This window comes from Tamandua tetradactyla, chromosome 8 (genome assembly GCF_023851605.1).
Source record: "Tamandua tetradactyla isolate mTamTet1 chromosome 8, mTamTet1.pri, whole genome shotgun sequence".
NCBI lineage: Eukaryota > Metazoa > Chordata > Mammalia > Pilosa > Myrmecophagidae > Tamandua > Tamandua tetradactyla.
The window spans coordinates 99,477,083-99,503,654 of record NC_135334.1 but is presented as its reverse complement, the minus strand read 5'-3'; the positions used below and the strand labels follow the sequence as shown (position 1 = coordinate 99,503,654).

The 26,572-nt window shown below is 35.6% G+C and overlaps 1 long non-coding RNA gene and 1 pseudogene across 1 annotated transcript in view; both read left to right on the top strand.

The window, feature by feature from the left end:
* The first annotated feature begins 9,603 nt into the window (after positions 1-9,603).
* LOC143643698 (uncharacterized) overlaps positions 9,604-26,572 on the top strand; it is a 59,751-nt gene continuing 42,782 nt past the window's right edge. Inside the window, exon 1 of the long non-coding RNA XR_013156330.1 lies at positions 9,604-9,780. This is a non-coding gene — a long non-coding RNA (uncharacterized LOC143643698). The remainder of the gene's footprint in view (positions 9,781-26,572) is intronic.
* On the top strand, positions 10,307-12,449 carry LOC143643947 (TATA-box-binding protein pseudogene; annotated as a pseudogene).

The following is a 26,572-nucleotide window of genomic DNA, read 5'->3' as shown; positions in this document are numbered from 1 at the left end:
CATGTATATGAAACTCCATAAGTTCTTGTTTATTTAGAACTATATTTCTAGTACCTTGATACTTAAATAAAACCTTGAGTGGTTATAAATCATCTAGTTCACACTCTCATTCCTTGTGTTGTTCATATGGTGTTTTGAGAAGTCTGATTTTAATTTAATACTTTTGTCTCTGTAAATCATTTTGTCATTCAACAAGGAGGCCTTGACATGGTGTCTTTCTTTGATGCCCAGAAATCGTATAAGATAAGTCTCAGAACTGATTTATTTGTACTGATTTTCTCAGATTCCCAGTAGATGCTTTCGGTAAGACAATATTTAAAATTATAATCCCCCCAAAACTTTCCAACGATAAAGAAGACCTTCTTTCCTTACATCAGTTGAACTTTCTTAGTTATTTGTCCTCCTTTATTTGATGATATTATTAAATTTTTATTGTAATTTATTCTCCCTTGGGGACTTGGAAATTTCTTCTTCATTTCTAGAAAGACTTCTTTTTCTCCCATTAACTGAGCAAGTTCAACTGTACTATTATTTTTATTTAGTTAGTTTTTTCCAAGTTTTTACTTGCAATTGTTAATGATGGGTTTCATGTAGAAAGGTTATTTGTGACTGTTTGGGGGATGAAATTTTCATCAGTTAAAATGTTTTGAATCTAATTTACTATTTTATTTTTATAATAGGTTTGTTTCAAAGAAGACAGATTGCAAATCTCCATTTCAAGGAGAGGACTCACCATTTCCAGCATTTATATCAAACTCAATTTAAGCAAGAACTTTAATCTATTTTCTTTCAAATTATGCATTTTAGTTACTTACAGAATATGAAGATATAAAAAAATGTGTGCGCAAAATAAGCTGCAAAAGAATTGACCTTAAAATTTATTTTTACAGATTTCTTCTTCAGAGGCTTTAGTATGCTAAGGTTCATAGTGAAAAGTTCATAGAACCTTTCAGAGAGCATGTAGTATTTATCATGATTTAATATTCCAATGTTTATAGTGAATTGCAGGGGGGTACCTGGTATTTATCAAATGTTATTGGACTGTAATTTCTTTAAATAATGGAACATTTCATGGGATTTATGTTTCATGGAATAAACACTGTCATCCAATGTATCCTTCTCTGTTGCTTTGGTTTCAATGAATGTTTAAACTAATCCTTCTTTACCTGTCAAAAAGCCACTTTTAAAAAATTCTCTTCATTATAATGTGGCAGCACCCATGATAAAATTTAGGTTGGATTTTCCTGCTTATTCAATTTAGTTCCCTTTCACATTTTCTATGATTTGTTCTTAGTTATATGTATTTTCTGATTAATTTTAATAAATAAGCCATCATAAACATACACAATAATAAAGGTTTAATAATCATATACTTAAGCTTTAATTTTTCTCTTTATTGACAATACAAATGAATAACTTTATCTTATGTTGAAACACATTTTGTCAGACCCGTATATTTACAGCCTAGATAATTAGAGCAGAATTTTTTCCAAGTTCTATTTGATTTAGGGTCCTGGTTCAAACAAGTCTTGAAATTATGATTCAAAGTGCATGTGTATTTTTAAATGAGGCAAAATTTCCATATGTTCTACAGGTTATTGCTAAACCTTTAAAAAATGTATTACATGAATGAAAATTTTCAATTTAACATGAAGTTTTATTTCTCAATACTTGTTTAAACCAAATTGAGGTCTGTTGGCTCCCATCATCCTATTAAAAAATATTTTAATTGCAGGATGAAGAAGAAAAAAAACTGGTAAGTCCCTTGCCCCTTAACTTGTACAATTCTAATGCATTGATTACCAATAAGAGGTTAGGAAGGAGTAAAACAGTTTCAGCTCTTCATTCACAATATTCTTTTATGCATTAAATTTCAAATACAATAAAAAAAAATACTGACTAAGCATTTACTAGAAAAGGAAAAAGGAAAACAGCTGGAAATGTCTATGCCATGGCTGAATTGCCCAGATATCCAAAGGCATATGGATTGAACCATAGATTTTTTCATTCAATTATTCAACAAGTATTTATCGTATACCTCTTCTGTGGCACTGAAAAAGTAAGGAAGGAAAAGAGTCAATACCCTTTTATCCTGTTGCTCTAGAGTTTGCAATTACAAATAATCTTATGTCTACTTTCAAATGACACTATACCATTCACATGTAATACAGATATCTTGTAACAGATTATTCCCAATTTTCCCTCCTGCCCCTTATAGTATCGCTGTCATTCTTTTACTTTATTCATTATCGCTTTCATTCTTTTACCTTATTCATAAACATATCTAATATCCAGCCATCCAATGTCACCCAGTAACATTTTTACTATTGGTAATTTTAACAGTTATTTCTTAAAACAATCAAGAATATGAACAATGAAAGATTTTTCTTCATTTTTTATTTTCTTAATGTTCTTCCATATATGTACAGTTTTATGACCTATAATATTTTTCTTTTCTCTGAAGAACTTTAAAGATTTCTTGCATCAAAGAGTCTGCTGGCCACGAATTCCCTCAGTTTTTGTTTGTTTAAGAAAATCACATTTCTCTTTCTTTCTTTTTTTGGGCATGGGCAGGTACTAGGAATCAAACCTGAGTCTCCGACGTGGCAGGTGAGAATTATGCTACTGTGCCACCATTGCCCACCCTTTCTTTCACTTTTGAAGGGCAATTTTGCCGGCTGAAGAGTTCTAGGGTGGTAGATTTTTTTTTCTACCATCACTTAAAATAATTCAGTGTACTTGCTTGCATGGCTTCTAAGGCCTCTCCCCACCTCCAATTCCCAACCTCTTTCAAGAATGTTGTCTTTGTTTTATTGCAGTTTGAATAGGATATGCCTAGGTATTAGATATTGTGGTATTTATCCTGTTTGGTGTTATGTGAGGCTCCTGGGTCTATAGTCTGGCACTCATCATTAATTTTTGGAACATCTTGACTCTTATTATTTTAAATCTTTCTCTGCTCTGTTCTTCTTTTCTTCTCCTTCTGGCCAATTATACATATGTTATAATTTCAAAAATTGTCTCCCGTTGCTTGGCTATTCTGTCATTTTTGTTTTGTTTTTCATTCTTTTCTTTACAATTCAATTTGGGAAGTTTCTATTGACATACCTGCAAACCCACTGATTATTTCCTCAGCTATATCCAGTCTAATAATTAGCTCATCAATGACGTTCTTTATTTCTTTACAGTATTTTTGATCTCTAGTATTTCTTTTTTATTTCTTACAGTTCCCGTCCCATTCTACACATTATCCATCTGTATTTGCTTGTCTACTTTTTCCATTAGCACGCTTAACATATTAGTCATATTAATATATTAATCATAATTATTTTAAATTCTGTATAATAATCCCAAAGTCTCTGTCATATCTGTGTTGAATCTTGATATGATGCTTGCTTTGTCTTGTCAGTCTGTATTTTTCTTGACTTTCTGTATTCCTTGCATCTTTTTGTTGAAAGCTGGGCATGCATCAGGTAATAGGAACTGAAGTAAAAAGACCTTCAATGTGAGAAATTTTGGTAATGTGACTGAGAGTTGGCCTGTGTTTAATGTTTGCTATAGGTGAAGGTACCAGAAGTTCCAAATTCTTATGTTTGCTTCCTTCTTATTTTGGGCTTTTCTAAGTACTCCTTTTCAAAGAGAGTCTGTGCCTTACAGTTCTTCCAGGGTTAAATGAGTAGCATTATACTGAAACACTGTAGATTTGAAGGTGTGGGGGAAGAGCAACTTCTATAATCTTATTATCATTAAGTAACCAATGGGACAGTTTCCCAATGTTGCAAATTCACCTCTCTTTTCAGATTACCAGGTAGCAGTTTCCCCTTCAAACTCAGTTCTCTGATGGATCCAAGAAGAGTTGTTGATTTTCTGTTTGTTCAGCTTTTCTTGTAGACATACGAATGAAGACTCCAGTGCTATTTGCATATTGTGGCTGAAATACTTAAAACATGATATTGAAGAATGAAAGTCATCATAATCACTTTAAAAATCTGCTGAAAATATGTAAGGGATGCTTGACAACCTTTCAGTTACTGTGCTAAGATAACTGGTGGTATCTTCAGATAGAGATACTCTGGGCAACCTCAATTTGGTTTTTCAAACTCTAAGTAAAATCTGAATATTCTCATACTATAAAGACTAATAGAAATTGACCTCACAGTGGTTTTCCATATAGATTTGGAGTATGAGTACTATAAATGTTAATTTTAATCATGAGTCAAATAATGTCATTTCTGTGCATATGTTTGAGAGCCTTTAAATATTTGCATGCTAAAAATTGTTTATAACAAGTAAAAAGGCACAATAAAGGTAATAAATATATTAATGATATGTGTTTGGGATCTTATCTATTTTATTTAATGATTATTTATGAAGTGATTACAATGAATATGGCATTGTGTGAAGTGTGAAGCAGGAAAATAGCTCCTGGTCTACATTCCCTTCCTTTCCTCTGCTTCATGCCATTATCCTGTTTTTCTTCTCTTTTCCCCAAGCCTGTCTGGAGTTAAGCTGAGCTAAGAGAGCTGAGCTCAGCTGCCATGTGTTGAAGGAGGCCAATTAAAACATGCAGAGCCAAATGGAAATAAGATTAATGGCTTTAGCCACTTCTGAGATGGTATAAACAAGAGGTTAACTTGAAGAAGTGCCGGTTCCCCCCATTCATTTTTTGTTTTTTCTCCCACAGAACAGAACCACTAGCCAAGGATTAGATGGATCAGTTCAGATGTGGGGGTATATCTGACTGCTGCAGATGCCCTAAACTAAAACTCCTATGGCTGTGTGGACTGTTTTGGTTTGCTAATGCTGCCGGAATGCTATATACCAGAAATGGATTGGCGTCTATAAAAGGGATTTATTAGGTTATAAATTTATAGGTCTAAGACCATGCAATATCCAAATGAAGGCATCTAGATAAAGATACCTTGACTTTGAAGAAAGGCGGCCAGCATCTGGACTACCTCTGTCAGCTGGGAAGGTATGTAGCTGGAATTTTCTGGTCCTTGCTCCTGGTTCATTGCTTTCAGCTTCTGATTCCAGTAGCTTTCTCTCTCTAAGCATCTGTGGGTCTTCACTTAGCTTCTTGAGGCAAGTGGATTTCATCTCTTGTCTTAGCATCTCCAAACGTCTGTGTCTGGGTTTCATATCTCTGCTCTCTGTATCAATGCTCATCTCTCTCCCATAAAGGGCCCCTGGAAAGGATTAAGACCCACCTTGGATGGGTGGGGTCACATCTCCATGGAAACAACCTAATCAAGAGGTCCCACCCAACAGTAGGTCAGCCCCCACAAGACTGGATTACAAAAACATGGCTTTTCAGGGGCACGTGACACCTTTAAATCAGCACATAGACCTGCAGGCTCAGGGGTGAGGACTGAGTAAGAGCAGAGAAAATTGTCTTCAAAATCATCCCTACATTTCCCCCACAAGGAGGCCTCAGCAGAGGCACCTGAGGAAGGCTGGGGACTAGAATGCAGGTAAGGGAAGAGTTGGGCCAACCAGGGAATCTGAATTCTTGACTGTGATTCCCTTCAAAGACTGACTGTGTCCCATGTCAGGATGGGGAGGGCAGCTTTTCCCGGTGGGGCCCAGTGGGTAAAGAGTCTGTAGTTGCCTATGGTCCAGCCCAAAAAACACAGAGGACCTGGTCTCCTCACAGGCTTTTCTTGCTTTCTCTCTTCCTCCTTCCCTGTGTCCCTTCCTTCTTTCCTGAAGGTAAGGGAACTGTTAGTGAATGTGTTGGTCTAATCCTCTGATCATCTAGGTAGCTCCTAGCTCCAGTAATCTAAATCTGTGTCCTCAGCCCTACATAAACTCTCCTGGGAGGGGAATGAAGAGAGGCTGGTCCAGTTAGCATTGGGTTCAATATATTCAGAAATCAGAGTGAATGAATGTCTCAAGTAAAGAAAAATGAAACTGAGACCAAGGAATGAAATGTAGAATTGCAGGAAAGTTGAAACCCAGGAGACCAGAAGGGAGTTCAAGAGTCATTAACTTGGGTGGGCCACGGTGGCTCAGCAGGTAAGAATGTTTGCCTGCCATGCTAGAGGATCTGGGTTCGATTCCCGGTGCCTGCCCATATAAAATTAAAAAAAAAAGAGTCATTAACTTGTCAGGTGCCAGAAGCAGTGTTTTGTGACAGGAATTTGGCAATGGGGAAATGGGAACAAGTGAAGTGTACTGGTGGTCAAGAGTAAAGCCCAGAGAGGTTTCAGAGGCCATGGGGGATCATTCAGACTTCACATTTATGACCTAGTGGTCAAGCCAGCTAGCGTTAAATGGCCTGAGTACAGAAAGTATGTCTGATGGATTTTGGAAACATTTTTGCAAGACTGTAAAATGTTTATCCAGTGTTCTCACATGCAACGACCTTTACAGCAGCTGTTCTGCAACTACCAATAATATTGTAAAACAGAACAGACAAAGAAGCAAATGAAATTAAGTCCATTTCAGGATCTCACGAAACTATACCGGCAGATGGAGTTTTATTGGAAACACAGACCTGACATTTGTATAGATCTTGCTTTATTAACTTTATTTTCTCAAAAATAATTTTACTCCCACCCATTCTCCAAATGTTACTATCCTCTGAATAGGTAAAAGGCTCAATATTACAAAATGGGCAACAATACTGCTAGTTTTAAAAAGTGTAAATACTACTTTATACTAAAATGATATTTTCTTTAGAGCCATCCAACCTCATGGAAACACTATTATTTCCATTTGTAGGTGGTGGTCATTATGCCTACTTGGAAATTATATATAAGCACAGCTATGTGATGTGGCTCTTTGAAAGACTGTGCAAAATGTGAAGTGAAAACAAGCATGATTTTACCTTCAAATAGCTTATAATATGAAATGAGATTTAGAGTACATTACTAGATAACTATTATAAAAGATAGAATGTCGTTTACCAATATTTATAGCTGTCTAAGAGCAAATATTATGCTCATTATTTCAATAATTATCTACAATAGGTTGCAGTAGGACACAATGAGAATTAAAACAAAATAAACGGGTGGGCCAAAGTGGCTCAGCAGGTAGACTTCTCACCTACCATGCTGGAGACCAGGGTTTGATTCCCGGTGCCTGCCCATGCAAAAAAATAAAACTAAAAAAATAAATAAAACAAAATAAAGACTTTTAAGTGCAGAAGAAGAAGATGAGACCAAATAAGATTTGAAATCTGAGTGGGCCAAAAATGTAGCATTACACAAGATCAGAAAGATCATTACCATTATTTATCTTAATGTTAAGTAGTTATGAACAAGATACAGTTTTTGAATATTAGAGTGAGGAAAATTTCCCTTATAGTCCCTTATTAAAAAGGTACCTCATGGATTAGAGTGGAATATTATAGCTCTTTCCTGTGAAAGTAATACTGTGGCTATGCCTTTTGAAATAACAGCTCAGGTAAGGACATTTCATCAAGGTACAGATCAATGTATTTCTAGTGTACAACTCTCTGATTTTCTGATTATTCCACAGATAAACTTTAAACCCAAAGTTACATGACAATGCACAAGGATAGGGGGGTACAATGGTGGTTCAGTGGCAGAATTCTAGTCCGCCATGCCGGAGACCTAGGTTCAATTGCTGGAGCCTGCCCATGCCAAAAAATAAATAAATAAGAAAATGCACTAGGATATGCTCAAAGTCCCATGGTACCATGGCAGCAATTTCACTCAAAATTAAGTCATTATACTTAAAATTTAGGCCTAATAGTCACCCCCAAGAGAGCCTCTTTTGTTGCTCAGATGTGGCCTCTCTCTCCAGCCAATATGATGAGCAGTCTCACCATCCTCCCCCTCTCTGCGTGGGACATGACTCCCAGGGGTGTGGACCTTCCTGGCAACGTGGAACAAAGATCTTGGAATGAGCTGAGACTCAGCATCAAAGGACTGAGAAAAACCCTAGAATGAGCTGAGAATTAACATCAAGAGACTGAGAGAACCTTCTCTACCAAAAGGGGGAAGAGTAAAATAAGACAAAGTGACAATGGCTGAGAGATTCCAAACAGAGTTGAGAGGTTATCCTGGAGGTTATTCTTATGCATTAAGTAGATATCACCTTGTTGTTCAAGATGTAGCAAAGAGGCTGGAGGGAATTTCCTGAAAATGTAGTGCTGTGTTCCAGTAGCCATGTTTCTTGATGATGATTGAACAATGATATAGCTTTCACAATGAGACTCTGTGAATGTGAAAACCATATATCTGATGCTCCTTTTAGCAACTATATCAACAGAAGAGTAGAACATATGGAATAAAAATAAATAATAGGGAGAACAAATGTTAAAATAAATTCAGTTTGAAATAGTGGTAAATGAAAGCGAGGGGTAAGGGGTATGGTACATATAGTTTTTTTCTCTATTATTTTATTTCTTCTTCTGTTGTCTTTTTATTTCTTTTTCTAAATCGATGCAAATGTACTAAGAAATGATGAATATGCAACTATGTGATGATATTAAGAATATCATCTTAATGATGATTATATATGTAGAACGGAATACTTTCTAAATGTTTTGTTTGTTAATTTTTTTAATTAATAAAAAAGTTAAAAAAATTGTCATTATAATGTTATGTTTATAGTGAAAGAAGTATAATTACTAAAATAAAATGTATTGATATGAAATGACTATTATGCATACTTATTTTGTATAATAAGTAATATGCCAGATCAGCATGATTAAAAAAAGCAAAATTATATTTTAAATGAATCAGCCCTCAGCCTAATTGCAGCAGGCTACTCTGGGCTCTGTTCTCCAAATCCCATGAATACCGGTTTATACTCTTCTCTGCCATTTGGGAGACTTCATTGAAAGTACTTGAGAATTACTCCTAAAGGAAGGGGACGAGAACACAAGCTCAACTCAGATATTCTGTATTTCTTTCAGAAAACTATATCGCCTCTCAAAATGTGTTAGGTTATATTTTGATATTAATAAAAAACTGATGATTGAAGGTGAACATGATGATTATGACGATGGAAAGTGCTGGGTACTTATTATGGGAAACACTAATTTAAAATTAAGTTATTTAATCCTAGTACCAGGCCCCCAAGATAGGTGCTTTTAACACAATTTTACACAAGAGGAATATGAGGTGCCAAGTGGATCCTGACACTTTCTGGCTTCTTGCACTTTGATTTATCTCTATAGACCTCCAGACTCATAAGACCTGAGATTTGTTTTCGTTCCTGAAAATTAAATCCATTATAATAGATTTTTAACCATTATTAATATGCTTCTTTTTCATTTTCTCATATTACAAAGCATTAACTATGCTTTATATATAAGAGTGTTTCAAAGTACAGCATCTGAGTCCAATCTACCTGGTATTAAATCCTAGATCTATTTCGTTCTATATTTGAACTTTTGAAATAAATGGTAGTTATTTTGTAGCCTTGTTTTTCTTGCTATCATTATATATTTTACACATGATGCCATGGTCAGGTTTATGTGTCAGCTTGGCCAGGTGGGGCCTGGTCATCTGGTCAGGCAAGTGCTGACCTATCTGTTGCTATGAGGACCTTTCATGTGCTCAAATCATAATTACGTTGATTGCATCCACAGCTGATTGTGTTTGTAATCAGCTATGGGGAGTGTCTTCTGCAATGAGTGATGGCTAATCATGGGAATGCTTTTAAGGAGGATTCAGAAGCTCAATCACTCTTCCTACTTCAGCCTGTGAGCCTCTCTTGTGGAGTTCATCTAGCCCCTTCGTTGGAGTCACCAGCCTCACAGCCTGCCCTGAAGACCTTGGACTCTTACATTCCCACGATTATGTGAGATGCTTTTATAAATTTCATATCTAGGGATTCTCCTGCTGATTCTGTTTCTCTAGAGAATCCTAGCTAATATACATGAGATAATTTAGACCTAAAAAGATTTAGTACATTTTCCAAAATCTTAGAGAAAGGACAGAATTGCAAAAGGACACAAGGAGATCTGGAAGCATGATTAGATATGTTCATTGCCTATGTGGATGGGTTCTTTAGAGTGATGGTTCCTCGAAATTGTGCTTACATACATCAAAACATAGCAAGCTGCACAATTCTATTATCTGTCAGTTATACCTCAGTAAAGCTAACATCTTTCAAAAATGATATTAATAGGCCAGAGACCCACCATGTCGCTGGCTGAGATGTAGATAGCCAAACTGCTCCATCTGCAGCTGCCACCGCTGCTTGTCCTTACCGCTGCTGCTGCTACTCTTCCAAATTAGACTAACTCGTGGTTTTCTGAACAGGCTGTGGCATCAATCCTGTACCATAAGGCATCACTGGACTAAAGATTGGAATTCCAGGAGTCATGGTACCCGAGAAGAGGCCACGCCCTGAGCGTAAGGTTGTTGTTTTGATCCTCAGTGTTTGCTTTCTTCTTGGTAAACCAAAAACCTTAGATTGGAACTTGCCCTCAGCATTCAGTCTTTTCCCTGGAGCATCACAGGGACGCTCTGCTTAGCAATTTGTTTCATTCTTTGGGTCAGCTTTGGGGCACATGTAGTCAGAAGACTCCTTTCCTTTACATTGGGCAGACTTAAGTCACCTAGGCCAGAAGCAGTCTTCCTTGAATCATTTTCTTCAGGAGAGTGGCAATTTTGCCATGTGGTAGTGGTAGTTTTTATTGACTCTTGAAAAATGTGTTGAAAACTAAGAACTATCTACTCATAAAAGTACATGTACTCCAAATCCTCTAAATTTTGCCTAATATTTTAGAGAGATCCTGCCTGTTTGCAGCCTACTCATGGCGCCTCTTTCCTCCAGTAATCACAGAATCCAAGACTCTGTAAAGCCAGGAGATTTGCATGTAGTAGATAAGCATTCAGTTAAAAAAAAAAAAAAAAGGCTAGATAAATCCTAATTTCCTTAGAGAAATGCATGGTGCTTGTGCTTAAGCTTTTTAGGTATTTTTCTTGTTTTCCTTTGAAGAACTGAGTTCCCAGAATAAGAGTCTTTAGCCATCTAGAATTTTCATGCTATATTTACTGTGCTTCCAGCAAGCATCCTTTCTTATATTCCAGTATGAGAATGAATAGCATAGTGCTTAAATCATAAGTTTTGGAGTGGGAATAACTGGTTTGAACATGGGTTTTATTTATTTATTTTTTGTACCAAGCTTACCTATAAGCTACGTATATTGTAATTCTATAAAAATAGCTCATTTCTTTTTGTAAGACTTCAACAAGATAATGCATGTAAAACTTTTATAGCTATGATTATAAGATGACAGTTTTCTATTCAAGAAATGATTTTTAATGAAAAATTTTGAGATAGTTGTAAATTCACATCAGTTGCAAGACAGAGAACAAAGAAGGGTCTCAGAGGAGGGCGCCACTCAGAGGAGTGGCTGTACATGGTGTGTGCAGGCCAGCGGCAGTCAACGCAGTGACTCCAGCAGTGTCACATATTCTTGGTGTGCCTGAAGCCGACCCAAAGATTGAAATAAATTGCTAAGCAGAGTGTCCCTGTGATGCTCCAGGGAAAAGACTGAATGCTGAGGGCAAGTTCCAATCCAAGGATTTCGGTTTACCAAGAAGAAAGCCAACACTGAGGGTCAAAGCAACAGCCTTACACTCAGGGCGTGGCCTCTTCTCGGGTGCCATGACTCCTGGAATTCCAATCTTTAGTCCAGTGATGCCTTACGGCACAGGACTGACGCCACAGCCTGTTCAGAAAACCACGAGTTAGTCTAATTTGGAAGAGTAGCAGCAGCAGCGGTAAGGACAAGCAGCAGTGGCTGCCGTGGACAGAGCAATTTGGCTATCTACATCTCAACCAGAGACATGGTGGGTCCCTGGCCTATTCCTGCAGCTCTTTCTTTCACAGATCTTACAACTGCGCCTTTGCCAGACACCGCTCCCATTTCCTTCCGCCATGACGCCCACCATCCCAGCACCTGAGAGCTCTGGAATTGTCGCACGACTTCAAAACGTTGTATACGCAGTGAACCTCAGCTGTAAACTTGACTGAGAAAAGCACTGCACTTTATGCCCGAAATACTGTATACAATCCCAAGAGATTTGCTGCTGTGATGAGAATAAGTGGTTACTGCACTGATATTCAGTTCTAAAAAAGTGGTGTGAATAGGAGCTAAAAGTGGCAAGAAAATCGCCAGCTGTACAGAAATTGGCTTTTCTAGGTATGTTCTTGGATTTCAAAATTGAGAATGTGGTGAGGAGCTGTGATGTGAAATTTCCTATAAGATTAAAAGGCCTGGTGCTTAGCCTCCCAGCAGTTTAGTAGCAAAGAGCTAGAGTTAATCCCTTGTTTAATCTACCCAATGGACAAGCCCAGAATTGTTCTACTTATTTTTGTTTTCTGGAAAAGTTGTAGTAATAGGTGCTAAATTCAGAGCAGAAATGTCTGAAGCAATTGAAAACATGTATCTTATTCGAAAAGGATCAGAAAGGCAACCTAATGGCTTTTGGCTACTCCTGCCTCCACCTCCATAGCCAACTATTTTATTTTCTCATCTTTGCTTTTTTTTAAATAACAAAATCAGTTTGGGTACATTTAAATGGTCTTATTTTGAATGGCTCGGCCATTTTTGAGAAGATGGACTTCAGTTGCAGGTTGCAGTATCAGGGAATGCTGTTCTGGAGCATATCCCACGTGGGGATGGTGGGAAAGTGTATTATTTCTGTGCAGAGAATGCCTGCTCAGCATTACTGTGAGCCGCTCCTGTTGTGCTGCTGTTTGAGCAGTGCTGCCCATTTATTCATTCGTATTTTAAATACTTACTGCTTTGACAAGTTGGTGTAAGAGGCTTTTTTTTTTTTTGCCGGTAACCCCCACGCTGTGGGAATGAATAACTGTAATTGATCTATATTTTCTAAGTGGTCAAATTTATGAGAGTATAATTGTCTGTATGTTCCTTTATTATATTTTTAGTGGCTGAAAAATCGGTAGTGATACTGCCTCTTTCATTCCTGAGATGAATGATTTGTGCATTCTTTTTTTTTGTCAATCTTACTAGTTTTATCAATCATATTGATAAGCCTCCTTTTTTCTCATTGATTTCCAACAGTTTTTCTATTTTCAATTTCATTGATTTCTTCTTTTAAAAATCTTTATTATTTCCTTCCTTCTGCTTGCTTTAGCTTTATCTTCTTTTTCTAGTTTCTTGTGATAACGGTTTTGGTTATCATTTAGCAATCTTTCCTTGTTTCTAACTGAAATATTCATTACTTAAAATCTCCCTTTCATCACTATTTTAGCTTCTCACATATTTTCATATACTGTGTTCAGGTTTTCATTTAGTTCTATGTATTATTTAATTCTCTTTTAGATTACTTCTTTGACCAATAGACTACTTAATGTTGTGTTGTTTAATTTCCACATTTCAGATTTTTTAAAATCTTTCTATTATTGAATACTATTATGACACCATTAGGTTCAGAGGACACCGTTAGGTCTATGAATATTGTTGAATGTTTCAAGGTACTTGAAAAAATATTTTACTACTGTTGTGTAGAGTGTTCTCTATATTTCAATTATATACTGTTGGCTGCTTGTCTTGTTCGGATCTTCCATATATTTGTTGCTTCTTTATTTAGTAGTTTTTTAGTTGCTAAGTGGGGAAAAGATGCTTTTATAGAATATAAGGTAGAAAGCAACCATTAGTACAATTAAAATATAATATTAATTGCTGTTATTTACATTTGTAATTGAGCAGTCAATTTTAATGGGGTATTTTGGAAGCATATTTAGACTTTATATCTCTGAGGTTAAGCTAACTGAATAAGGTAGGTGTGGGAAAAGAGAGAAAGAGTAATTACAGTTTTATTCATATAGTTGGGCTAAAATGGACTGAGAACGAGTCCATTTGAAAATTTAGACCTTAGGAAAAAGTTTTCAGACACTGAAAAGGGCACAAATAATACTAGTTCCCTTTGAGTTGAATCATGTTATCAACTTAAGAGTTTAGAAGCTTAAATTTTTTGGATGGTGAAAGAAAATGAGTTTTTCTGGTGATAGTGTAGATGATTAGATTCTAATACTAGAATTTTGGAATATTGATTATTTGAGATTGAGATTTATAGTGGTATTTTTTGTTTGTTTGTTTACTTCCCAAAACTTTATATATATATATATTTGGCTTTGGTTGAAACATGTTTTTAGAGAAAATAGTCAAAATGTATATTTGAATAGCTAACTACAAATCAGTATGGTACAATTGCTCTAAATGTGCAAATCAATTTTATTCAGACTACTTTCAGTGAAGAGCTTAAAATGTAGATATTATTTTTCATTGCCTGCCTGTGCCAAATGATTATCTCAGAAGATCAATGCTACAAATACCAACCGTCACAAAAGAGGCATAACTTTCCACAGTAAACAGAATCAAAAGTTCAGAGGAATATATTGCAGGGATGCTTGACTTTATATTTCTTACTTCTGCTTCTGTGAATTACAGTATCTCTTTGCCCAAAGATGAGAGTTTAACAGACTATTCAGATATGACTGTTGCTTAGAAGACTGTTTCCCCACAAATATTGACAAAATTCACATAGCCATTTTTATTTCATCTTACATATGGTTCTGTGAATTTTTCAGGACTCTTCAGAATAATGATAACTGGTACTCTGGATTTCTATCTTCGCTTTCTTTGTTGACATTTTTCTCACATTTGGAATGCTTTCCCCCGTCTATATTTAAATCAATTCTATTTGTGTTTCAAGGTTTTATTAGAGCTTCGCCTCTCCCATGAAATTTTCTCTTATTGACCTGAGATAAAATAGTACCTCCTTCCTCTCTGCAGCATTGATTGTCTGTGACATTTATTTAACTCTTATGACTTCCTGCCGGGGGAAACAAAAGGTCACATTTTGGTATTATGTGTGCAAGTAGACATGTTGTATTCTCCAAAATGAGATTGTCAACTCTTCCAAGATAAAGCATTGTTTCAGTTTTTATGTGCAGGTACAGGGAACGAATGCATTAGATTCTAAGATTCAGATCCCAGTGGCATATTCACTATGAGGGTAATGATACTTAAACCTTATGGATGGTTTCTTGCATAGCCCCTTTCAACATCTTCCAGGATTTTCCTCCTATAACATGAGGAGGAAACTATTATGTCAGAAATGGAAAAAGCCTAGAGTTAACCACTCATTCCTTGTTGGTGGACATGGGTCTGCAGGAGAGGGCATTAATTGGCTAACACTTCCTCTGTCTCTCTCCTTGTCTCAACCTCAGTCTGTCCTTTGTGACATCATTGGGCATCTGGACCCTAATTGTTGACCTCTGAAAGTATCTTCTCCACTCACTGCTTGAAACCTCTGTGGCCCAGGTTTTATGGTCACATATTATTTGTATAAAGATTGTGTGATGCTTGTGACATTTGCAGATATTCAACATTTTGATTTATTGTGATTTCAATTATTTAAGAATTCTAATAGGTTTTTTCCCCTTTTGCGTCTCATTTTTTACTTGCAGTTTTGCATTCACTTTCTGAAGGAACCATCTCAGTTGTACCACTGTCACCATGACACCTAGATTTGCCCTTGCCAGGACCTTAGGCTGATGAAGCTTTCTCCTTTGATGTCTCAGGACACCCTACACTCAATATGTATCCATCACATTCTCCCAGTCTCAAACCATTTCTTCCTCTATGCTTCTTATCTCATGGAATCTTTCCATTACTTATCCTCTTGATCCTCTGGACTCAGATTAGCGGTCCCTCCTTCCGAGGATAATCTGCTGAACATCCCACTCCTGAGCTGGTGTTCTTCATTCTCTTATAAGCTTTCTTCCCAGAGCCCAGGAGAGGGCTGTGTGCAGATTATCCTTGAAGGAGAGATCTCTAATCTGACTTCAACTCCCCTCATCTGTTTATTTGTTCACCTTCCTCACTACACTGCTAATCTTTTAGGCAAGGGGCTATTAGGGATTCTATCCTTTACGGCAGCATTACCGATTACAAGATCTGACTTAGAGTTGGTATCAAGACACAATTATGGAGGAAAGGTGCAAGAGTAGTTCAGTGGTAGAATTCCCACCTGCCACGCGGGAAACCTGGGTTCAATCCCTGATCCATGCAGTTCCACCAAAAAACAAACACACAAAAAAGAAAACAAAGAAAGAAAACAAAACAAAACAAAACAAAAATTCAACAGATGGTGCTGCAATAATGGGATAATTCACATGGAAAAAAAATGAAATGTGATCCCCACGTACAGCATACAAAAAAATACATAATTATAGAATAGATTATTAAAGCATCTCTGAACTCATGTCAAAGTTCTTTCTATTTAAAGATGCCTGAAAATTTCAGTATGGCAAGTGGCAGTTATTTATCATTAATCTAAAATTCTTATGGCTTCAAGCAAACCACATTGTTTTACCTGCAGTTCAAGAAGAAACTGTGTATTATATATACATCTGTATATTTCTCAGAAGATTGAGTTTATTGTCTTGCAATGAATGTTGACTGATGTAAATTCAGATGTGTGTTTAGAGGTTTTGGTTCCTGACGAGTAGAAATTATTTATGTTTCTGAATGCAGTAGGGGCTCAACCATTCCAACATTTAGGAACACACAAAAGAAGGCTAAATTAATGGGAGATTCTGTGGCAATTTTAAAATGAAAGTGTAGCTATAGGTCATTTTAATTTTAGCTATACCTTTGCAGGACCTAGCCAAACTCTAAGGAACTTAACAGTATTTTCAGTTTGCAAGTAAAATCCAAGGATTGCTCTCAAGGAAACATTATTTAAAAAAATAAAATAAAATTTGCCACTTCAGTGTGTATACCCTTTTTTTTTTTTTTTTTCGGTTCTCCAGCCTTCCCTGTCTGTCTGTCCAGCAATTCCATTTAATGGCCTGTGCTCTGACCTTTGTCTAGTGCCCATAGAATCCAATTCCTTCATTCTGGTGCTTCACCTATGGACCTCCAGGTTAAACACATGCCCTCCCTATCACAGGTGCCTGTGCTCCTTCAGCATTCCCTCAAGACTGGGAAACAGAAAGTATGCTGAGGATCATCTTAATTTTTTAAAAAGTCAGTACCATAAAAGAAGAAAAAAGAAATAGTACTAGGGAAATTTCAGGGAACATGAAAAGGGACTTATGAGGAAAAATTGGGGTAAAGAGGTGCTTTTAAGAATTTTCATTCTTTCACTAATTGTACCTAAAAGCTCTCCAGTGCTTAGTAGAGTCCAGCATTGTTCTATGTACTTCAAGTGTATCAACATTTAATTCTAGGAACCACTTGGGAGATAAGGCACTGCGATTATACTGGTTTTATAATAGAAAAACCCGAGGCGTAGAAAGATTAAGAAACTTGTTCAAGGTTACAAAACTGGTAACTGGCAGAGATGAATCTAACTTAAGTAATCTGGATCCAGAGATGATGTTCTCAGCCAATTCACTATCTCACAAAATGTTGGGAGCAGTTTAGGATTGCCAGGCGCATCGGTTAACAAGAATAGCCTAATTCATTTGACATTACCCTGGAAAAACTGACATTTAAACAGCATATAATAGAAGGATTTTTATTGTTTTCAATTATTCATATATTTTATCTTGATACAGCACAAATAATTTAAATATTTATTATAATTGAAAGAAAAATACCCACATCTCAGTATATGTAAAGTCATGTTTTACCTATTTTTTTCCTTCACAAGTGAAATTTTTACCTTCTCAAGTGAATGGCATAATTTTATATTTCAACTTTTCCTAATTAGCTACCCATTTAATATTTCACCTAGGACATGTATCATAATATATTTAGCTATTCTCTAATATTAGTATTTCAGTTCCTAATTTTACACAATTGTGTCTACAATAAACATTTCACTTCACATATCTTTTATTTTCTTTTTGGATACAAATATATATCCCGTTTCACCATGAAACTAATGTTCATATGAGAGTGTCTTCAATGTTAACATCAAGCTCTCTAGCAAATTGAAATCTTTTGCATTAATATTGGGTTTAGCAATATAAATATAGTTAATATAATTTTAAACATAAACTTGGGACATTCTTTACACTTTCCCTTTACTTATCTGGCCCAAACACCACCCAGTCAATCAACACATTTTTTTTTGGACTTTACCTCCTAAGTATGTCTTCAATTCTCTACTACTACTAACCAGACGTTGCAAACTTTGCACTGTGAGCGCATTAAAGGCAGGATCATTCCAGTTCAAATGAAGTAAATTGAAAGACTGATATATTGATCAGGAGTAATATAGACAGAGCACAAGCTAGGACAGAAGGAATGAAAATTGAAAGGAAGGCACAACTTCTGCCATAAATTATACCACAACAGCTGGTATATTTATGAAAAGCTACTGCTTCTGTTTGTTATTTTGTTTTGTTATTACACTTCAAAAACATTTTTTAAGTAAACAAATTACCTTCTAGAAAAATAAGGTCATAGATAGATAGATAAATATATATGATAAATGATATTGCTGCTATACTGGTTTAGGATATGCTGCAAAGACAAGATATGCTGACTGTGCTGTATTTATTTCATAGTAGGCAAAAAAAATTGAAATTTGGTGTTTCTAATTTTATTAGCCAAGAGCAAGCTTCCAGCAAGCTAAAAGGCAACGCAAGTTCCCAAACACAAAGAAACGATTCTCTTGGCAAAACGTTGTATAGGTAACCGTGAAGAACATCTAGTAGGGCACAGTGACAAGGCCACTGTTCCATGGCTCAAAATATGAGTGAACTGAGAGATTAGCAAAACCTAACCATTTCCTTGTATGACACATTCGAACAGCTTTTTATAAGTTCTTGCTCATCAACACCTTTTAAAAATGAAAGTACTCATTGTTAGCCGATCATTTCAATGTCATTGACTAATATACCAAGGCTTAAGTATTCACCTCTCAAAGATTCATGCATCATCATTTTAATTTATTTTAATTACTTCTCCTAGAGTTGTTAACAAGCAAAAAAGTAAAAGGGAAGAAAGGAAAGAAAATGACTGATGAAGGTTTTACGTTTATTTTTTTTTCCTAGTAGTGGAAAAGTAGAAAAAGAATTCAGAATTCCACCTGGATCCTTACTTCTCTGCAATGCTATCCTCCAAGTGGTAAAGTCCAGCATTCACAATGACTAATTACTGTGGGCCTGCCAATGTGTTACTCAGTGGGAAAACAAAGATGAATGAAATGCGGTTCCTCTCCTGCAGCGCTAAATTGTCATATCAGTTGAAAAACATTTTCCATCAATAAGATTGTTTTTATTAAATGTTAAAATAGGGTAGGTATTGTTTTGCAAACTGCTATCTGGGTGAAACTACATAAAGGGTACATGAATTACTACTGTATTATTTCTTAAGACTATATGCAAACCCATAATTAACTCAAAATAAAAGTTTAATAATTAAAAAAAAAAAGGTTGGGGAAGAACAGAGCCTCTATCTTGATATCTTATTCAGGCACCTGATTTCAAAGTAATTCAGCTTGAGCATTGATTTTCCTATTTCACAGGTTACATGCTGTGGATTGAAAAACAGCTGGAATCTTCAGACAAATACAGCAGCCAAAATGAAAGCCCCCCCAAAGGAAGCCTTTTTTAAAAACAGTAAATCTGTGTGTATTTTTGACTAAGCAAGTTGGAAGGCTGAATGGGAAGCTACTTACTAGAAGTCCAGAGGGACTTCTGCCGTATTGCCTGGATCCCTACACTTGCATTTTTCTCCTATTGGAAGCTGTACCATGTTTTTGCCAATACTTTCCACTCCATTTAGCATCTCTTTGTGTTTAGCACACTTTTGAGTCTTTAGCACGCTTTTGAGTCTTTATTGTGAATAGTCTTAACTGTAAATGTGTATAGAAAGGCTTTTCAGAGGTGCATTGGGCGAGGGAGATGCAGTACTGAGTCACGGTTGAGAGGGCTGATGGCGCGTTGCAGTCTGCTGTGTAGAGCTGCAGGCAGCGCCCAGGCTGCGCAGCGTTCGCACTGACGTCTGTCTAACCCGTGAGCAGTTTACACGTGTCCCTTTAATTTCCTTGTCATTGCAAATAGGATTTTAGTATCAGAAGGATTTTGAGTGGATCGAATGCCTAAACAGAGGATTTTAGGAGATTTAGGTTTGGGGGAGTTTAGGGCTGAATTTGTAGAGTAATGATTCTAGACTGTAAAGGAGTTGAGAATAGTTCCTGTCACAATGTTGGTTCTTCGTACTTTTTGTTGTGCAAATGAATGGAAACATAGTTGCATCTTGAACTCAAATAAAGAATCCCCCCCCATTATTGAAATTTTAATTCCTTACCCAGTCAAGAGGGTTTTTATTAAATAAATGTTAAAATAGGGTAGACGTTGTTTTGCAAGCTGCTATCATTGGGTGAAACTACATAAAGGGCACATGAATTACTACTGTATTATTTCTCAAGACTATATGCAAACCCATAATTAACTCAAAATAAAGGTTTAATAATTAAAAAAAAAAAGGTTGGGGAAGAACAGAAGGAGTAAGGCTGGAATGGAGAAACTGCATATTTTTTTGTTAATATTGATAACAGAGGATTCTATAACTAAGCAAAGTCCTGAAATTTGCCATATTCTCCACAGGTTAATTAAAATTTAAAAACCAATTTTAAATGAATGAATGAAAAGAGAATCTAATTCAATGGTTTCAATTGCTTTTTAGAGATCATTTTCATCAAAATCACCTAGCGCACTTTTTAAAATTCACATTCTTAAATAAATTGTTCTTGAGATATTAGGGTTTATTAGATTTAAGTTGGATCAAGTTATCTTGATAACTTGTATTTTTAAATACTGAATAATTCTATCGTGTTTCCAGATTTGGGGAATATGTCCAAATATTCCTTATTTTAGTGGGTCAGAAAGATCATTTTTCACTATATGTATGAATGACTTTGTGTTAAGGAACTTGCTACTTTCCAAATCAGTGAATTTTCTGTTTTTTAACTCAAAATATTTGATTATATAGATGTAGATAGTCACTTTGATTGCGAGCTAACAAAGAACAAGAATGATTATATATTAATGCATACCAAAAACTGTAAAATGTTAAAAACCTGCAAAAATGACCTTCCAAATATTAAAGTAAGCACAGACCCCACTGTACAAAAGGTGCTCTGGAAATGTTTTTACGTTTCAATTTGTTGAAAATATGTACGTCAAATTCTGTTGGGAGACCTCTCATTAATTTTATCGTCTAACCTCCAGGTGTGTTTTATTGTCCCCGTTTTGCACGGTGAGGTACTGTTGCAGAGAAAACTAAATGATTTTTCTAAGATCATGCACTTAAATAAATTTAGGAAAACATAGGAGCTAGGATTTGCAGTGTTGTCTGTCTGGTAAAAAGTCCAGTCCATGGCTCCCACGTGAACATTTATTACTTTAAAGCAACATAAAGTAGTGCTGAAAAGCATCTATGTATATATGTGTGCATTTACAAGTAAAATTAGTTTTAAAGAGTAGTTTTTGAATTAATGAATTCAATGAATATCAATTGAAATCAATTGAAAAATATCAATTAATATTTATAACATTAATTTTCATAATTAATATGGACTAATTTTCATAATTAAAGTCCATTTTATTTAAATTCTCTTAATTAAGTGTTATTTTAATTATCTATCTAATTACTAATGTCTGCCATATTCAGGTACAAGAGAGAAAATAGCCTAAAACTGGTCCAGGAAGCAAAGGACCACATTTCCTATACTGCTACTTAACTTCAGTGTGAACTTTTGTAGAATAGTCATCATATTTTTCTCTCTTTTGAGTAGAAATGAGTGATTATATTCTTTATATGAATGTCTATTTCCTAATAATTTAATTTGTAATTCTGAAATTCATTGTAGTGCATATTTCCTGTAAGTGTCAAAATCCTTGATACATATTAAAGTATTATCAGTGTAGATATGATAGAAATGCAGAAGAATGAAAGAAATTTTGGTTCATGTCACATTCTTGATAAAGCTGCTGACTTAAAAATGTAGACCTCGTGTTAGTGTACATTTTCAGGCATTTAAAAACGTTTTCCTGTTACTGTTTTAAATAATCTCACAAAGATGACAAACAAGTGATATGTGTAAACTATTTTAAATCATACTTATTCATTAATTTTCTTACACCTAAGATGGCTTTTATTTTTAATGTTAGGTAATGAGACTAAATGAACTCTAATAAGCATGCATTTTGGCATAGAAAGGGAATTCAGGAGGATTGTAACTTTTAAAAATTGTGTTTCTGTGTTTAGAATGGAAAATAAGATTTAAGTTTCATCATTTTAAAATTGCATTTCCTTGTAACAGTATTAATGAAGTTCAAGTAATTTTAGATGGCCATCTCTGATGCCAGTATTTCTACCTTTCTTTGTCCACAAAACAATTCATTTCTCTCATCTGCTTCCTCTTAAATTACTTTCATTAACTGCCAAAGAGCTTATCTGGATTGTGAAAAGAACCACCCTGTGAAAAGAACCACCTTTTTCCCCCAAGAAGGTGATAGAAAAGTAAGAGAACAAAGCTTTGCAATACTAAATCAAAAGTAAAATAAACTAAAGAGAGAAAGTGATCTACAGAATTAGATTTTCATAAATCTGTAAACAAAATTTATTAGAAAAATTGGGCGGAGTTTTCCAAAGGAGTCATGGTAACCTCTGTTAATAGTAAGTTACTAAAACCAGTCCCTTTAAATAAAAATAGATAGACATATAGACAGATAATTGAGAAGCCATATGGCATTTTTGGAAAGTAATGCTTGAAATCTGGACATTTTCTTTTAGAACAATTATGAGTCTTTGCATATAAAATAAAAAAAAACAGGAAAATTATCTACTTAAAAGAAGAATACAGATCACTCCTTATACATTAAAGCTGACCCATTACAGTATTTTGGAGGAGAACAATGTTCTCCATTTGTATTTTATCCTTAGCACAAATCAAGTTATTTGAAACTCATTTTATGAAAACTTTCGTAGTTCGTATAGTAACATGTGACATTATTACTTGAGGTCACTGAATGAATAGTTTAATGCTTTTTATCTCTCTCTTTCAGTGTGGACTTTATCATAATAGCTGGGTTAGTGCTGAGAATTAGAAAAGATGTAATTAAGAACTGAGAAGAGAAAAAACGTAAGAATTCAAAACAAATGATGATATGTTTTCCATGTAGACTTCAGAGCGATAACACAAGTTAAATCCAGATATATTTAGCATGAGAGTGGAAAAGGCAGAGGCTTGTTTAGGGGTGTTGACAAAGAAGATCTAGAAGATACCGTTGTTTTGGTCATCTAATGGAGTCATTGTGGGTGGAGTTTAGTTAATATAATTCTGTCCAGTGCAGAGAAATATTGAAACATGAAAGAAATCTGTCTTTATGAAAAATGCCTATGGAGTAATAAAAAAGTGAATCATATTTCATTCTTTATATTAAAGGTTTCTGCCTATTTTTACTAACTTACGGCTGTTGTTATTGTTGCTGTTTTTTAAGTGAGATCTAACCAGATGAAAACATTGAATTATTTTTCTTTCAGTATAATCAGGATTTAGTCAAGAACCACTCTAGCTTTCTCAAGGAAGAAGCTATTTGACACAGGGAATTAGGTGCTTACAGAATCATCAAGACTAGTTCTAAGGTTTACTGATTGCCCTTAGAGAATAAGGAAATTGTACTGCCCAAGGCCAGAGAACGGCCAACAGTGGTCACAGCCGATTGCTGCATGAAGATAAGTGACTCAGAGGAATGGACAGATGTCTGACAAAGCCCACGTGTCTGCCTGCCAGAGCCAAGCAAAATTAATGTTTTCTGCTTTTCATAGCATCCTACTCTTTCATGAAAGCCTTTCATTGGTGGCATATAATTAGAACACCGCTGGCAAAAGATGCTGAAAAATGTAGTTTTCTGAAATAAGGGACAATCCAAAAGGGGATAAGCATTGTGCTGCTTGCCAGTTGCTTAGCCTACTTCCTTCCTTTGGCATTAGACACAAGGATTTCTAAAATCTTTCACAATAAACTTGTTCTCAAAGATTCATTAAACCAACTAGTAAGCACAAACACAGGTATTTATTGCATGCTTGCTATCTACAACACATTGTGCAGTATATGGTTGAAATAGATCTAAGTCACAGTTATTACCCTTTGCTCAATACGAATATAAGCAAATTGTTGGCTATGATACAAAGCAACATTAAAGAGACAAATATGTGGGGAAAGAAATACTTAGAAATCCTAAATTTTAAATATGGCATGAGTCATAGGTTTGAATTCAAGCTCCATTATTTATTAACTTTGGTAAGACACTTGTTGGGTTTACTAAAGCTGACAAGATGCAGGATACCAGAAATGAGTTGGCTTTTTCAAGGGGAATTTATTAGGTTGCAAATTTACAGTTCTAAGGCCATGAAAATGTCCAAATTAGGGCTTCAAGAGAAAGATTTCTTCTCTGAGGAAAGGCTGCTAGCATCTGGGGTTCCTCTGTCATATGGGAAGGCACATGGCACTATCTGCTGGTCCTTCTTCTCTCCTGGGTTCTGGTTTCAATCAGCTCTCTCAACAACTGGCATCTCCAGGGTGCCCTCCTGCATCTCCACTTGTCTGTCCTGGTTTCTGCTCTCCGTAGTAGCTCTAAGCTCTTGTTATACTTTCTGCCTTATATACTCTTCATCGAGGACCCCAGTAAAAGGATTAAGACCCACCTTGAATGAATGGGGTCATATCTCCATGGGAACAACCTCATCAGAGTGTCTCACTCACAATTCGGTGGGTCACATCTCCATGAAAACAATTTAATCTAAAGGTCCAAAAAAAGCCTGCACCCATGTGATTGGATTAGAAGAACGTGGCCTTTCTGGGATATCCAACAATTTCAAACCAGAACAGGCACCAGCATATTTGAGCCCCAGTTTTGTTTTTTTCGTACATGCTACCCCTAGGATTAAACAAGAACATATGTTAAAATGCCTGACACACAATAGTTGCCTACTAAGTATTATTTCCTTTTGTTGTTATTGTTGCTTTATTTTATTTTCTGTAGAAAATAGCAATTGTGCCTAGTCTGGAAGTGTGGATATCATGTTAACATTGGCGAAATTAGAGGAGGAAGAAAAATTGATTCACTGAGCCATGTTTAAATTCACCACCTGCGTTGAAATAATAGACAAATTAGATTCTACTTTCTCCACCTGAGGTTTAATCACATTAGATAAACAGAAACTATTCAAAGGCTGGTAGGTTTGGCCTCCCTCTCTTTTTTTTTTATAGATTTCTGTTACTTTTTGTGGACAAGAATGGTAACATAAGTTTAAAAGGTGAATTTCAGGAAGTGTGATGTATAAACAGACTATTATTATGTACAAGAGAAATGAGAAAAACACAATATTGAGCATCTTTTCAGTGATAGGAGACTGAAAATTTTTAATAAGAAATGTTTAAATGTATCTAAATTTGACTCTTACTTTGGGTTAACTCCAAAACAACATTAATGGTTCCCTGTCGTTCTTTCCTGCATAGTTTTGTGACAGTTATTTATGGAGTTGCATAATTTTCAAAGAAAGCTCTTTGCTATAAAAGGAGAAAATGGCTATCTTTCTAGTAGAATAATATCAGAATTGCCAGTATGGGGATTGGACATACATTACACTGACTTTCTACCATCTGGTGTTCTATTTTCTACTTTAAAGTACTATTCAGAGGACGCAAGCTTTAAAATTATTTGTCAGGTGGAAATTCTGATGTTTGGGATTTTAATTCTTAACTGGGTAGAGGTTGACTATACAATGACAAAACAAGATAAATATAGAAGTATATGTTTAAGTAACAACGATTGCTCAATACAATACATTTGATCAAGACAGAAGGCTTAGAAAGCTCATCAGGAAATTTTCATTTCTTCCCCTCTTGAATAATTTTTCTTCTTCTCTGCTCTCTAGTTTATTGGCAACATGAAAAATCTGAAGATTCAAAAGACATCCAGTAGATAAAAAGTAGGATAGAAGGAAAGAAAAGAGATATGATGATGCTTTTTAAGACTGCCAAAAATAGACCACACACAATTTGCATTTCATCCCTGTCAGTTTCTAAATATAAACAGTTGTGAAACCATCATGGGATAGCATTTACTTTCTGTGGTAGGCGGATTCTAAAATGACCTCCAGTGATTCATGCCCTTGTAAAATCCATTAAGTGCAGACAGAATCTGTGACTTACTTCTAGCAAATACATGATGTCAAAGATGATGGAACAGCCACTCCTGTGATTACATTGTCTAAGCCTCCACCATAGTGAACTGGAGGGAGAGACTGCCCTGCTGTACTTGAAGAAGTTAAGTAGCCATGAAGGTTTGAAACCATGTCCAGCACATGGAAAGAGCCCTGTTCACCTGTTAAACAAAGAGGAGATAGCTCACATTATATTTAAAAAGCTTCTGATTTCGTTTTCCATTTTTGGCTTTTCCCCATTCACTGACTGGTTCCTTGGATCACAGAGAATTATAAACTCAGGTAAAATAATTTAGTGATTTTTCCCTACAAATTTCTGGGTTTTGTTCTGTAATATGTTCACCGCTGCCTTTTTTAGGCTATTATGGGATGTGACATAGGGGAGTCAATGCACTTTGTCATCATGGTAAT